The following is a 15291-nucleotide window of genomic DNA, read 5'->3' as shown; positions in this document are numbered from 1 at the left end:
CGTAACCGTTGCCGAAAAATGCCGAAGACGCGATGAGTTAAAATCTGAATAAGTCCCCTCTTTTGGGGGTGGGGGTAGTTTAGGGTTCTGATTTACAATAATTGAAAACAGGGTGGGGGTGGATACTATTTTGGTATTTATGCAGAACAATGACCGTCCTATCGTCGACATTTCCCGAGCAGTTTACGGAAGATGCCGAACGAAATTTTCGTGATTTTTTTTTTTTTTATTATTCAAACGCTGTTCATTTTTTTTTTTTTTTTTCAATGAAAATCATATTATTTTTAGTTCAATACGAAGACAATTCAAAGAAGAATTAACAGAAAAAATGCAAACAATTTTAATGGAAAAAAAATAACTTTCATTAGAAAACTAAAAAAAGAAAAATGAAAATATTCTTGAATAATTATTGGACAATTTTTATGAAACTTTAATTAAATTAAAATTCAAATCAAGAAAAGAAAAACATTCATTGTAAGGTAAGTTTCATCAATTTACAGAGATACGAAAAAAAAAAATTATAAACACAACGAATAAATGCTACCAAAGGCAAGATAAGTAACTCTTCTACCTATCTGGAAAAGTTTTTAGAGCGGTTTTATTCGCTTTAAAACGTTTATTTGGTTTAAAAATTGCAGTGTTTATCGATGTGTGTGAAAAAGGTAAAAATAAAATGTTTAACTTTCGTTAGCTAATCAAATTGCTTTACTTAAATATGACTTTTTTTTAGCTTTTAACAAATTCTTTTACAATAATTATATTTTTATAAAAATGTTTATCGATGTATGTGAAAAAGGCAAATGGCGGCGAGCTCTTGTTAAGTTTCAAAAAATGAGTTAAAACTAAATATTATACAAATTATTGTTAGAAACCTACAGAATATATGTCATCGTCACGGGTCACATATATTGGGTGGGTTTCTAACAGTATTTTGTATAATTTTTTCGTTTTAACTCATTTTTTTTTTTTTTTTACAAAATTCACATTTCTAACAGTCAGCTCGCCGCCATTTGTCTTTTTCACGTACAGCGATAAACCTTTTTATAAAAATATAATTATTGTAAAAGAATTTGGTACTTCTACAGTTTATCGCCGAAAATGGAGACGCCATTTTTTCGGGCACCTGTCATTAAAATAAGAGGGAGAAATCCGTATTTAAAACAATATATATATATATATATATATATATATATATATATATATATATATATATGTATATATATATAATCAAAATTACAATTGAATTTACCAAAATGATCCAAGATAGTAAAATTAAAGTAAATTATAAATATTAAAGAATTAATATTTATAAAATTATCTCAGCCAGATATAAAAGCTCGATAAAACCAAATAGGAAATAGAGCTTATAATATGAGCAAACAGCTAATAAAATATGTTAAAAAAACACTTTGAAATGCGTTAATAACATATTTAATCTGAAAAGGAAACACTAGATAAATGGATAGTCCTTAATTCGCAGAGTTTCGAAGAAATACTTTCCTTCTCATCAGAGGGTAGGAATTAGCAAAATGCAGGATCGGATTTTGCATGCAAAAGTATTTGATGAAACAACAAGTAAGTCAAAGATCTTACTTGAAAACAAAAAAAGTGAAGCAGAGGGAATATGGTAAAGAAAAATGTGATTACACACGAATGGATAGTCTGGTGAAAGATAAAAAATCCAGTGACGGTAAAATCCAAATGTAAAACTTCAAGAAAGTTAAAAGAATTTCCATTTGTACAAGTAAAATCCAAGGAAATCCCGTAATTGGAAGAAGATGGTCCATAATAATCCAAAGGCAGAAATCCATGGAATAATTCACAAAAATGTGTACAAGGAAAAAAAGAAAAGATTCCAGTAATATTAATAAAAGAAAAATAAGATGTGCTTTTCACTCTACTTCCGAGTTTTCAAGTAAGATCTTTGACTTACTTGTTGTTTCATCAAATACTTCTGCATACAAAATCCGATCCCGCATTTTGCTAATTCATACCCTCTGATGAGAAGGAAAGTATTTCTTCGAAACTCTGCGGATTAAGGACTATCCATTTATCTAGTGTTTCCTTTTCAGATTAAATATGTTTTTAACTCATTTCAAAGTGTTTTTTAACATATTTTATTAACTGTTTGCTCATATATATCTATAGTAAGTTATAAAATATAGATGGCGATTAAGCTACACTGAATATTCCGTGTTTCATCCACTCTAGGATTCTTCAGGCTTATGCGAGAATTTTGTGGTTGTCTCGCGTTTTTATACGGTTTTATAAGGTACTTATAACCACAAAATTCTCGCATAAGCCTGAAGAATCCTAGATTGGATGAAACGCAAAATATTCACTGTAGCTTAATCACCATCTATATTTTATAACTTACTAACTAGCTTTACCTACATATTGAGCACTGTTGAAGTAAATACTTAAAGTTTACGCATAAATTTATACTTTCGTATATTAATTTAAGTGAGTAAATGAAGTAATTATTTACAACTTCAAGTCAATTTTGTAATGTTATATATATATATATATATATATATATATATATATATATAACATCACAAAATTGCCTTGAAGTTGTAAATAAAAAATGGACTTAAAGTCAATATTATTATGTTTTTAAAAATCAACGTTTTTTTCTCCATATATATATTATAATAAGTTAAATTGCAACAAAAACAGAATTCTAAAAAATAATTAATTTTTAAAAGATATAAATAGAATAAAATTCCAATATTCTATGGTATGAAGTTTTAAACAAAAATTTTGGAGTAAGATTTTCCAATTTTAAAAATATTCTTAGATAATATAAAAAAAAATGACTGTCTATTGGCAATTATAAAATAGAAAATTTAACTACAACTTGAAATTATTTTAATTGTTAAAAGATGTTTATTTATAGGGGGGGGTCAACTTGATTTTAGTGCCTCTTTTCAAAAAAATGTACAAAGACCTCTAATTAATAAAATTAACATAAACAATAGCAAAAAAAAAAAAGAAAAAAAACGCGACTTCCCTGATTCAATTAAAACGACTAGCATCATCCTTAGTATGCACGATTATTGGTAGACACAAAATGATGATGTGAATGGTAATGCATAAAATGTTAGTGATTTTAAACAAAAATTTGAACACCTCTATGGCGACTGTTACAGGTTTTGGGGTCTGCTGGAAACGAATATCACATTGAAATTTGGGGCAGACAAGTAGTTTTCTGAATATTAAGACTTTTATTCTGCAATGTAATTCCTTATGTTATCACTGGTGGCCATTTTGTGCATGCAAGTGCACATACATGTAAATGAGACAACGAAAAACGAATCATATGACATAGCAACCAATTTTTTCAACTGAACAAGTACTTTTAGGTATGTTTTACAATCCATAGAGATTCGAAAAAGTGGTCAAAAATCAAATATACAACAAATAAGCCTGCATCATTGATTTTTTTTTTTGCCCATAAAGAGAATTCATATTTGAAATGAAATAAAAAAAACATTTAAAACTACTTTAAATTTGGTATAGATTTTTTAAAAACACCAAAAAATGGAGCGATAAGTTTTTTTTACAGCTGAGAGATTTTGAGAGTTGGTATTATGAATTACAGTTTAAGTAAAGAAGGGCTAGTACGAATTGCAGTATTGGTGAAAAGGAGTGCTGACAATTTTTTTTTTTCATTTACAAGCTATTTCGGTTTTCATTTACAAGCTATTTCGGCTTTCTTTTATTTTTACATATTTCTTATTGCAACACACATACAACCTTATTTTTTATATAATGGGGAAGTCCTTTTAGTTCATTTTTAATTCTGTTCAAAAATAAATATATAATATATTCAAATATGAAAAATAAAAACAGAAGTCATCTGAATCTTAAAATTTGAGCATGTAAAAAAAAAGGAAGCCATTTTTTAATTTTGTTTAAATGCCAAAGAAAAATATGTATGGAAAAAAAAATTAATTTTTACTTTGAAAAGGTGAGCTTGTGAAAAAAGGAAGCCATTTTTTAATTTTAATCATACATTCTCGTTCTAAAATATGTATATATATATATATATATATATATATATATATATATATGTATATATATATATATATCTGTAAAAAAAACAAATTTATTTTTGTTAATTAAAACAAACCAAAAAAATAGGAAATTTTCGGTAAATTAAAGTATTGTGCAAAAAAAGTAAAAAAATGTCGATTTTAATTTATGCATGTCTGAAAGTAAGTATGTAAAAAGTATTTGTAAAAAAAAAATACAAAGAAAATGTATGAAAAAGTGATTTTTTTTTATTTCAGTAAAAGTATTTGTCACGCATTTGTATGTTAAAATGTTAATACAAACAAAATGAATGCAGTTTAACGTCTTGCCCAGGACAATTTTTAATATATATTTGGGCTTGTGAAAAGTTATTTAAAGTCAAATTCAGACAAGTTTAGAGGCAAAAGGTTTCAATTTTATTTTTGTGAATAAATCGGCAATATTTTGTTCTGATGCTATGTACTTAGCATTATTAGATTAGATTGTAAATACAATAACAATTTTTTACTTCCTTTCTTATGAAGTGATTTTTTTTTTTTTTTTTTTTACAAAGGCATCACCACATTATCAAGGCCCAGAGGCCACTCAAGGATAAGGGTTAAAGAGTGTACAGTAGAAATTGGTCAATATAGTAATTATTAGTAATGAAAATTTGGTAAATTTAATAACTTATATGGAACGGCTCATCAAGAACTTCTTTACTTTAGACTTGAACACAACCATATTGTAGTCAGCCGGAAAGCAGGAAAACGGAAGACAATTCCACAGGCGTGCAGTTCTAAGAAAGAAGCTTTGTTCATGGAATCTACGTTTAGGTTTAGGCACAGATAAAGAGTGGGGGAAATTATTGATAGTGTTTACAGCTAGACGAGTGATATTTATTATCTATATGCTTAGATCTTTGGTGAATTATTGTGTGCTAAGGCTATGCTGGCTTGATTATCACAATTACTTCGGGGGTTTTAGTTAATTCTGGTTCTGAATTCCGCCTCACACATAGAAAGAGATACAATCTATTGCTTTTTAAATTTCCATGAAATAATAGGCCCATTTTCTGATAGTCTGAAACAATATCCAGATATACTTTTACGATCTTCATCGTTTCCTCAATCTGAATCTGAAAACTCTTCTAATTTTAGGGGACTTGTTGATTTTCTCAATACTAAATCCTGTTCCTTAAATAACTAAGGACTTTAAATCCTTCATTGTCGGTCTTGATAATTTTTGTGATAGTTTCATTACTGTGTAACATATGTCTGGTGTCATAGCAGTAGGTACGGGCAAAAATGGGCGGACAAAAATAAGGAGGCCTAGTTTTGAAAGCCAATTTATCATAATTTTTTTGTAGGTTTCCGACTACTTTTTGTATTGTATTTGAAAGATTAGAGACTAAACTTAATTTCCAAAAGAAAAAAAAAATATTTGTACACGTGAAAAAAAAAAGTTATGAAAAATGAAATGTTTTCATGGTGAGCTACTCAATTCTGCTAAATTTTGAAGTTAAATAAATTCATTGTAAAAATCCTTTAAAGGATAAATATCAGTTTTCTGGATCTATTTCAAAGATAATTAATAAAGTCCTAAGATATTGAATTAAATAATAAAAAATAAAACCACTTTGTTTTTACAAAACATACATTAATTAGCCCCAAACCGAGTGCTTTTGCCATCCGCAAAACGCAACAAACTAAAATTTTGTATACATGGAATATAGCCCAAAATTTCAGGCAGTCAAAAGACTTTGAACGTGACGTCATGTAATTAAAAGAGAGGAAGGGGTGTGATATTTTTCTTTTTTCCCCAAAACGTGCATCCATACATTCCTATTCTGAATGTTTGTATAAATTTTTCCATTTTTTAATTCAATTATTTTTCTATGTTCCTGTTTTTAAATTAATTTTTTTTACATCATCTAATGTGGCTTTAGTTCGCATAGGAAAATTTGGGAGGGAGTTGTTTGTTGGCTCTAAGTTGGAGTTGGAATTGGAGGTGAATCGCCGGGCAAGCAGTTCCGTCTTTTCCATTGTCGTGCATACAACCTTCTGGTTGTTGTTCAGTGGGCAAATTACTGATTGCCCTTTATTTATAACACTATTATAGATTTTCCAGAAATCACGAGTTCCTATCTTTTACGATTTAATGCATTCCCTGATTATTTCAGCATGCTTTCTTTTATCTGTTGCTATTTCACTCTTACAATGATTTCTAGCATCTATGAATTTTTGTCTATTTGTATTTGACTTATGACATACAAACTGGTGGAATGCATGCTGTCTTTGTGCAATGGCAGCTGCACAACCTGCGGTGAATCATGGGGGTGAGTGGGGCTTGTTATAATACTTCCGTGTGGGAACATGTGCTCCAGTGCCCACTTTGCACCATTCAGTTGTCTCATTGGCACACTGTTTAGCAGGAAGAGAGAAGATATCAGTCCATGGGGCATCTCGGATGTGCTCTCTAATGGCTTCCCAGTCAGCCCTGTTGTAGTAGCTTGTTGTTTTGAGCAATGGTTCCTCACCTTGAGGTTGGGATTTAAATGTGATGTTAACTGATAGCACTATGTGGTCTGCGTTTCCAAGTGGACTATGGGCATTAGTCACACAATCCTCAGGAGGCATCTTGCCATTTCAAAAAGTGTCCGCAATGATCTTTGAAAATATCATTTACTCGACTGCCGTCGGCTACTTCTACAAAGTGACTCTGAGGAGTAAAGTTAGGATCAAAAAAGATAAAATCCAATTCCTTTGAAATTACATGTGCCGTTGCACCACAATTGACAAGAAAGTTGTTCGTTTGTTAAAGCGTCAAATGTATATGAAAATAAAAATGTATGTTTGCTAACAGAGCTCTCCACATTTTTAATGGAGTCCCCTTTGAAATTTTTGTATCTACATTGGAAACTTGTGATTAGGTCACCCACAGTTATAGCAAATACTATTCTTCCTTTTCTTAAGAGAAAAATTGTTTTTGGAAAAGTTGTGGTTTTTATTCAAGTGAAAGGTATAATTTAATTTTGGTGTTTTTAAGTGGCCATTTTTAAATTTCATATTTGTAGATTTGTTTTTTTCTGTGATTATTTTCTCAGTTTTCTCATAACTTTTAAGTGCTACTTTGAATTGACTAAACGTCATGGGTTTTTCTTTCTGAGCTATCATAGTAATAAACAGCTTAAAATCACTCTGCAACCATTTAAGGACCATGAAGATTAATAGACTGTCATTAATAACTTTGCTAGACATTTTTAATGAATTTGCTGTTGTTTCGGCGCTTATAATATAGTCTGTAATCATTTCGGCTTCCATATAATTTAGAGATGTCAGTTCAGTATATAAAGATATAATTTTGGGTTTTCCTTTCAATAAATAATGCTGGTGCTATCAGATCAGGCTGTCTTTTGGCTTCCTGAGACGAAATGCACCTACATTGATGTTTTTTGTTTTCTGATCTTTTTTGTAAAACTTAATTTTGTTCTGCAAAACCAAAAACAAAAACAACAGCCCCTCTCCGTCCCTTTTTTATCTCCCCCCCCCACTCCCAGACCCTGTCGATGGAGTATCAGAATACACCGACTGCACCCCTGCAGAGAGTAAAAGTCCCGTAATGCCTTAGAACGGGATCCTGGTGGCTGAGCAACTCACGACCTTGGAACCAAATGGCCGTGATTTAGCAACACTCCACTTTGGCCCTTACTTCGACTAGACAGGCGGTCGGGCAGGCTCGACCCGACCAACCGGCTAGTCATAGCAGTCCCTAATAATAGTAAACCCCCATAAAGAGAAACACAAACACATTGTACTCATATAAAAAATTTTTTAAAAAAACACACACATACTATCATTAGAAGGCGATGGCAAGGGCCAATCAGATGGTGAAAACTGATGCTATTGACAACTAACCCTTTCTACACCTTGCTGGGTCCAAGGAAATGAAAAAAATCGTCATAAGCAGCTATACTCACTGTTTGAGTATATCATCATTGTATCCCTGAGATGCTTGGGCGAATTGGTTTCCTCCCAACCATCTCCCAATTTAGGGCTCCGAGGAGGGTGGAGAGCAAGGATGATGAAAAAAACAAAAATATTCTATGGTTTCCAAAAAAATTAAAAGGCCCCATCCAGAAAGCGATGAAGATGAAAACACAAACTTTCCAGAGTATATAATCTTGGAATCGCAAGATAATATACAAATAACAAAAATGTCCCGATTCAAAATCGAAAGAATTATCAACAAAAATCTGAACACAAAACAAATTAAAAAATTAAAAAATGGAACTTTACTCGTACAAGTATCTACTAAAAGTAGTGCCGAAGAAATTTTAACATGGACAAAGTTCCATGATATAAACATCAAAGCCTACCCTCACAAAACCCTCAACACCTCAAAGGGAGTCATCAGATGTCCAGAACTAAACACCTGCTCTCTAGATGAAATAAAAACAAACCTAAAAAATCAAAAGTTATAGATACTAAAAGAATTACAATAAAAAGAAACGAACAAACAATTAACACCAACACATACATATTAACTTTCAATACTCCCACTCCACCAACTGAACTCAAGATTGGATATATTAACATTAAAGTAGAAACATATATCACCAGACCACTTCGCTGCCTAAACTGCCAAAAATTTGGCCACTTCAAAGAATACTGCACCAGGAAAGCAGTATGCCCAAAGTGTAGCAGTAACGAACACCAGGAAACAGAATGCCAAGGAAATATAAAATGTTCAAACTGTGGAGAGAACCATCCAGTATACTCATCGCTCTGCCAAAACTGGATCAAAGAAAAAAAAATAAATGAACTCAAATATACCAAAAACATAAGTTTTACTGAAGCCAGGAAAATTATTGAAACAGCCACCACAACAGAACCAACTAGATCATATGCAGGTGCAACCAAAAATCAATTAAAAACAATAGAAAACACTGAACTAAAGGAAATCTCTACCCTCATAAAATCACTTTGTGAACTAGTTGAGACATTGAGGGCCACCTTACGGCAACTGCCGTCAACTCCAGCTGTACTTGGAAATAACTACCAAACAGTTGAGAGTAAAATCCCACCAGATCCCAAAAATCAAACACAATCCTCTAACAAAAAACCCACACAAACTGAAAACATCCCAAAATCAAAAGAACACTCACCTAGCACCCTCCGCAAAGGAACCAGAAAAGAAGAAAACCAAACAGTAGACATTCAAAATAGATTCCAAATTCTAGGAAAAATGGAAACAGGAAACACACTTAAAAGAAAATGACAAAATTATCATACAACACTACTCAATATACAACCACATAAACAAATTCTCATGCAAAGCCACCGGTGGATCATCAATACTGATAAGCGAAAACATTCCACACAGCAAAGTGAACTTAAAAACAAATATGCAAGCTGTTGCAATAACTGCAACACTACACAAAACAGTAACCCTGTGTTCACTCTATATACCACCAAACGAAACAATAAACAAAACAATTAAACAATATAATCAAACAACTACCTAAACCTTTTCTACTACTGGGAGACTTCAATAGTCACAATATATGGTGGGGCAGTAAAAAAAAAACAATAAAAGAGGCCAAACCATAGAAAAAATAATTAACCAAAATGATCTATGCCTACTAAACAACAAAGAGAATACATACATGCACCCACCAACGGGAACTCTATCAGCAATCGATATAACACTATGTGACCCAACTATATACATGGATTATAGCTGGAGAACACATAAGGATACATGCGGAAGTGACCACTTCCCAATCATAATAAAAAACGAGAATCCCAAGCTAGAAGACAAAACATCCCACTGGAATTTACAAAAGGCAAATTGGGAAAATTTCCAAAATACATGTCAACACAGATTAATACCTGAAGCAAATCCTAACTTAGAACACATCACATATTTCAGCAACACCCTACTCATAATAGCCGAGGAGAACATACCAAAAAGTTCCACTACTACAAAATATAACAAACCCTGGTACAATAAAGAATGCAAAGAAGCTATAAGAGCCAGACGTGCAAACCTAAGGAAATTCAAAAACCGTCCAACGAAAGAAAATTTGGACATATAAAAACAGCAAAGCCAAAGCACGGAAAACTATCAAAGAATCAAAACGGAACACGTGGAAAGACTATGTAACAAAAATTAATCAAAACACAAAACCCAAAAAAGTATGGGAGATGGTCAGAAAAATAGCAGGAAAAAATACAAAGAACACTATTAAACACCTTATATGCAACAACACGAAGATTACCGACAAACAAAATATCGCAAATGAATTAGCAGAATAATTCTCAATGAACTCATCATCAAAAAACCAAAATAAAAAATTCCAAAATATAAAGAAGAATGAAGAAAAAATAAAAATAAACTTCAAATCAAAAAATGAAGAAAACTACAATCAATTATTCAACAGCGCAGAACTAGAGGAGGCAATAAACAAATCTCACGATGCAGCAGTCGGCCCCGACGAGATCCATTATCAATTCCTCAAAAAACTACCAAAACCATCACTGGACTACTTATTACAAATTTACAATGAGATATGGATAACTAACAACATCCCCAAAAACTGGAAGCAGGCAACAGTAATCCCAATACCTAAACCAAAAAAAGATCATACAAACCCAACAAACTACCGACCCATTGCACTCACTAGTTGTTTGTGTAAAACTTTTGCGAGAATGATTAATGAAAGATTAAATTGGTACTTGGAAAGCAAAAATCTAATTACAGAAAGCCAGTCAGGTTTCAGGAAAAATAGAAGCCCCACCGACCACTTAATAAAACTGGAAACACGCATAAGAGAAGCATTTGCAAAAAAAGAACATCTCATAGCAATTTTTTTGGACATGCAAAAGGCGTATGACACCGCTTGGAAATACGGAATCCAAAAAGACCTGTATGAACTAGGACTTAGGGGCAGAATGCCAGAAAGTATCAGAAATTTCTTAACAAATAGAAACTTCCAAGTACGGATGGACAACACTTATTCAGTCCAAAAAGATCAAGAAATGGGTGTCCCCCAAGGCAGTATCCTGTCTGTCACCCTCTTCAACATTAAAATAAACAATATCATAAAAAACATAGACCCAGGAATTGAAAACGCCCTATACGTGGACGACCTACTTATATACTACCAATCTAAATATATACAAACAGCCGAACGCAAACTACAACTCTGTCTGAATAAAATAAACAAATGGGCCATAGAAAATGGATTTACATTCTCAGAGGAAAAACTAAATGCATCCACTTTTGCAAATTATGAAAATTCCACCACGACCCCAACCTGAAACTGGATAACAAGAACATCCCACTCACCAACCAACACAAATATTTAGGTATTATATTCGATAAAAAATTGAATTTCATAATACATATAAAATATTTAAAAGCAAAATGCCAAAAGACAATGCAATTGATCAAAGTCCTAGCACACACCGATTGGGGTGCAGACAAAGTCACATTATTGAAACTATACCAAACTCTAATCAGATCTAAAATGGACTATCAATGCTTCATCTATGGAGCAGCAAGGAAGTCCTACATAAAAGAACTTAATACAATCCATCATCAAGGATTAAGATTAGCCTTGGGAGCATTTAGAACCTCTCCAGTAGAAAGCCTCTATATAGATGCCCATGAGCCTCCTCTGATTCTAAGACGACAGAAGTTAGCGCTACAATATTACCTAAAGCTGGTATCATGTCCAACAAATCCTGCATACCAATGTACCCTCCACCCACAATACACACATCTCTTCAACAAGAAAGAAAATATCATCAAGCCCTATAGCCTCCGGATAAAAAAACCTTCTCACAGAAGCCCAAATGGACACTACAAAAATACATAAATATAACAAATCAAAAACTCCACCCTGGATGATCAAACAACCACACATAATATTAAAATTAAATAAATATCCCAAAACGAAAACCCACCCATCAACCTTCCATGAAGAACTACTTACCATCCAGAATACATACAAAGAATATACACAAATTTACACTGACGGATCAAAAGATGGAGATAAAGTAGGATGCGCAGCCATCCACAAAAAAATAAAACTAAAGAAAAGGCTCCCAAACGAATCTTCTATTTTCAGCGCAGAAGCAACAGTCATAGATTTGGCACTAAATATAATAAGCAATGATGACCATCAAAAATATATCATATTTACTGACTCACTTTCAATACTCATATCTCTAAAAGAAAAAAAAATGACAAACCCACTTATTACAAAATTGCTAAACAAAATAGATGCCATAACCATGAAAAAAAACATTATCTTTTGCTGGATACCAAGCCATCATATCGGCATCTACATGAATGAACAAGCAGATAAGGCAGCAAAGGAAACTCTGCAACAAAACCACATAAGTGGAAAAATCCCCTATACAGACCTAAAGACTAAAATAAACACATATTTGAAGAGAAAATGGCAAGAAAACTGGAGCTCATGCACCAAAAACAAATTATTCCAAATAACACCAAATATTGGAACAAGAGACACCAAAAAGTTAACCAGAAAGGAAGAGGTAGTAATGACCAGACTGCGAATAGGTCACACTCACATCTGCTAAAAGGGGAGGAGACACCAAACTGTATAACGTGTCAAGTCCCCTACACAATACACCATATACTAACAAACTGCATTGACCTTGAACAAGCCCGAACAAAGTATTACCAAGAAAAAAATCTGAAAACAATATTAAACAAGATTGATCCCCAAAAAATCAATTTTCTGAAAGAGATTAAAATATACTCAAAAATATAAGGAAAGACGCCCCCAAAACAAAAAAAAAACCTTAAGAAGAACAAACCAATATTTAACACAACATAACTAACCTTTCGGCATTAAATGACCCCAAAGTGGTTGATATGCCGTAAAACAGAACAAACAAACAAACAAACAATAAATAATGCTCTCTTAATATGTTCAATGCTTTGCAGCCATCGCCCAAGGTTTTCTCGCATTACCAGAGGTAGACTTCTGTCATCTAAGCACTGTATTAATTCCACAAAGATAGTTGCATTCTTTTCAATAAACTCAGTCTCATTTCTGTTTTCTTCAAGTTGTGCCTTAATTACCGTGTGTAACTTTTGGATTTGTAAATATCCTAAAAACTTCACTTGCCACAATTTGAATTTTGGTTCTGATCCATCGAAGTAAAGTCTTCCGCCGAGTCCATAACCTCTTGAATTGGAAGCCTTGTTTAATTTCAGAAGAGTTTCCGATGGACAGTTATTTTATACAAGTCCTGAAGATGAAGAATTCTCGGTGGGCAGCTGTTCTGTACAGATTCTGGACTTTATAATTTTGCAGCCTAAAAGCAAAAGATCCTTTTCGTGTTGACACAAAAAAACTGCTGGAATGCTAAAAAGATTTAATTTTTATGGAGCAATTTTGGTTTCTGATTGGCTGATAGCAGAACGTGTATTAATTTGATTCGTCAGTTCCTATCAGCAGTATTTATAAATAGAATTTCCCAAATTTGAGGGAGCATACCTCCATTATAAATCAAAAATATTGCCACATATCTCTTACCTTCAAGTGGCTTTGAAAAGTGGTGACTCTATACAAAAAGTTTTAAAATGAACAGATTCAACATCTGTTTAATAACAAAGTTTGATGGATCTGCCACTGAACCGTCAGTCATCAAATGAGTTGAAAAGGCTGGGTGTATTAGTCAATTGTGCAAAATAAAAGAGCCAGCAACAGTCATCCTGCTGAGGTTTACTAAAAGGGCCTATGCAGTGTACCAACAACTCAGAGATGAATCAGACTTTGACAAAATTAAGTACAGCCTTTATACAGCATTCGGTAGGGATTCTTTTGTTGCATAGCAGAAGTTTATTGGCCATCGATTTCACCCCAGGGAAACCGTCAACATTTAATTAGCTGATTTACAGGAATTGTCAGTGCCATATGGTGTTGTGAATGACAGAATATTAAAATGTACCTTTTTGATAGACTTACCTGTGTATATTAGTAGTCTTTTGTGAACGTCATCATGAATTGAAGAATTTTGAGCTCAAAGCATCCTTAAAGAAATGGAATCATTTAGAGTAGCAGCAAGCACTAGTCATGCAATATCTGAACATTATAGACAAGATGGATTCTTCCCCATCTAGCAATAAGTGAGAGGCCTGTGTGCTATAAATGTTGTGGTTCTAATCATTTTGCTAAAAAGTGCAAGCGTCGAAGTGGTATGAGGGATGTTTATCCACAAGCACAAAAAAACTATGATGTAATTGCTGCAATGAGTTGGATCAAATATCTCACAACTGTTTGAGAAATGAATTCATGGACAAGGTATGATCACCACCCTTGATCCTTGCCAAACAATGAATGCAGAATTGCCTGTTGTTGGTGTTAAAATTGATGGTGTGCATGTTAGACATGATATGTTTTTGGTCTTTAGTTAATGCAATTCACTGTCATATGTGAAGAAAGCAATGAGTGAATGTTATGACCACCAATGGCTTATTGTAAGGATGTTATGGTGTAGGGACTGTCATGATCTGTACTGAGAAAGGTGACACAGCTGAAGTTGACATCCTGGTGATGCAGGACAAACCTCTTGGTTATGACATTAATTGGAATCAGCACAATAAGAGTTTTAGGAAGTGTCATCATCACAGTGACTGGAGGTGTAATACTTTGTAGAGGAAAAGAAGTCTGTACAGCCATTTTTATTAAGGAAAACGACTTCTGTACTACATTTAACCAAAAAGAGAGGACATGAACTACAAGATAGAAGTGGGCCATGAGCGGAAACAAGACAATTTCATTTTCCATAATTTACTTATAAGAATTCTTCCCCAAATTGTAATGAGAAGACAAAATGACATCAAAAGTTTCATCACAAGGGAACTATTCGACATGACACTTGAATATATAACTCAAGATAAACAGACTAGCCCAAAATAATAGATTTGTATTTAAAGGTACACAAATGGTCACCATACTTGAGGAAAAAGCAAAATCTATTTCAATCCTTTTCAGTCCTTAACCTGACTTGCGAAAAGACTTTCTTGAGATCTCCCAGAAATAAATACGTTTTTTTTCTAAAGGCTACTAACAAAACCAACAGTTTTGCTTTTGTGTTCACTCTAGCATAAGCATCTTCGTTTAGAGACATCATCAATTAAATACCAGTCGATCTTAGTGGTAACTTCTGCATCATGTTTAATCACTAGATGATGAGGGATCCAACAATATTTTGCAAAGTCTTTCCA

General features: G+C 32.9%; 1 protein-coding gene across 1 annotated transcript in view; it reads left to right on the top strand.

Annotated features, from left to right (window-relative positions):
- The first annotated feature begins 288 nt into the window (after nucleotides 1–288).
- LOC145291924 (serine incorporator 5-like) overlaps nucleotides 289–15291 on the top strand; it is a 317833-nt gene continuing 302830 nt past the window's right edge. Inside the window, exon 1 of the mRNA XM_080137782.1 lies at nucleotides 289–479. The gene's annotated coding sequence lies outside the window, so the exon portion shown is untranslated. The remainder of the gene's footprint in view (nucleotides 480–15291) is intronic.

This window comes from Euprymna scolopes, chromosome 13, assembly GCF_053919585.1.
Source record: "Euprymna scolopes isolate OS-2025 chromosome 13, ASM5391958v1, whole genome shotgun sequence".
NCBI lineage: Eukaryota > Metazoa > Mollusca > Cephalopoda > Sepiida > Sepiolidae > Euprymna > Euprymna scolopes.
This window is presented reverse-complemented; position numbering and strand designations above follow the sequence as displayed.